Below are 1,616 nucleotides of genomic sequence, written 5' to 3' on the forward strand. Positions count from 1 at the left end.
CGCATTGCACCATGGGAAGCGTAGTCCGGCCGGCGGCAGCCCCCGTCACCGCCCGCAGCCTCCCCTGAACACACGTCATTTCAGGCGATTCCTGCCTTGTAATTCTGCTTCCTAAATACAACATGAGAAAAACACTTCCCTTGGGCCCCAGAAATATTTTTTTTAAAAGTCTTCCGTGAAAAATCAAACTGAAACAGCAGCTGAAAACTTTTAAGCAAAACGAAGCAACTTTGGGGGAGAGATGCACACGCCGCCTTTTCTCACGGAGTGACCTCAAGCAGGGAAGAACATTATGCGTAAATACATACATTACGCAATCAGACGTGTCCTTTGGGCATATCTCATGGAGAACGCGCCTACGGCTGACAGGTATCTATCGGTCCCTTTCTTCCAACTCACCCTCAACTCCTATTTGTCACATACCAATTAAGCGAAGCTAATTGATCCCAACTGGTCTTTAGAGGAATGACTCGGAGACAGGAGAATGACTCGGAGACAGGAACACATCACCTGCCGCTCTCCTCAATTCACCTGAGCTGCCCCACAGCAAACGCCATTAGGCCACGCTAACAGCAGATAACACGCACCGTCCTGCTCAGCCGCACACAGCGGGAATACTGAACGTCGGTTTTAACTTCCACAGAACTCTGGATGGATTTTAACCCTTTTAAAATACAGGTTTAACATCACCACCTACAGCCGGACAGCTGCCAATCTGGTTTTAATCTGCACTGAATCCACCGCTCCTTCCAGGAGCTTTGTGAGGGAGCTAGGCAGGAACAGCAGGTTAGGCTCAGGGACACGCCGACGTGCCTCCATAGAAGCGGTCTGCCTTGCGATCACACCTTATGAAAGCTCGGCGGGAACAGCGGCGGCGTCTCCAGCGGGTACCGGCTGCCTGCTGCTGTGAATAAAGGTTTGTCGCCCCATCCACTGCGCGCCTGGACCACTTACGGCAATAGGTGGTGATCTCAACTCGCCCCTCTGAGCTTCCCCTTAAACTTGGAGTACTGAAAATAAAGCAGTAAAATGCTACTTATGGAAAACTATTTGAATGAACAACTTTCCCAGCTCTGAGCTTTACCTGCAAATGTTTCTTTATGTACAAAAGGCAGGCAGCGCTATTACACCTTCTAACTTACCTTACGTAACTCAGTTTTCAGCGTAGCCTTGAATTTCGCTTTTTTAAAATAAACTTTGAATAGACCCAGCTGATTAAACGATCCAGATTTCGTATTAGACGAGCAAGCACCGCACAACACGCGGATCAAGGGAGCTGAATAAAACCTACTATATTAAAAGTAAGATCCCGACTTGAACACACGCCGTTTCACTCACCAGTGCTTTCACTGAAATCACTCGGGATTTCTCACATATATCAAAAAAATGACGTGCTCTCCCGCTGGATGGCAGCGGCAGGTCACAGTGACGCCCGCGCCAAGCAGAGCGGCGGCAGAGAACGCGATAAAGCACCGCCAGAGAGCTGCCGTGCCTTTTTTCCTAGGTTAACAACCCAATTCTGTGAAGAACCGGCCGAGCGGCGGACAACGGCAGCAACCGGCTCCTCGGACTCTCCCGCCCGAGGGGCGCTAATGGCGGCCGCGGCCCCCCCCAGT

The sequence above is a fragment of the Pygoscelis adeliae genome, unplaced genomic scaffold (genome assembly GCF_000699105.1).
Source record: "Pygoscelis adeliae isolate BGI_AS28 unplaced genomic scaffold, ASM69910v1 Scaffold13, whole genome shotgun sequence".
NCBI classification, from domain to species: Eukaryota; Metazoa; Chordata; class Aves; order Sphenisciformes; family Spheniscidae; genus Pygoscelis; species Pygoscelis adeliae.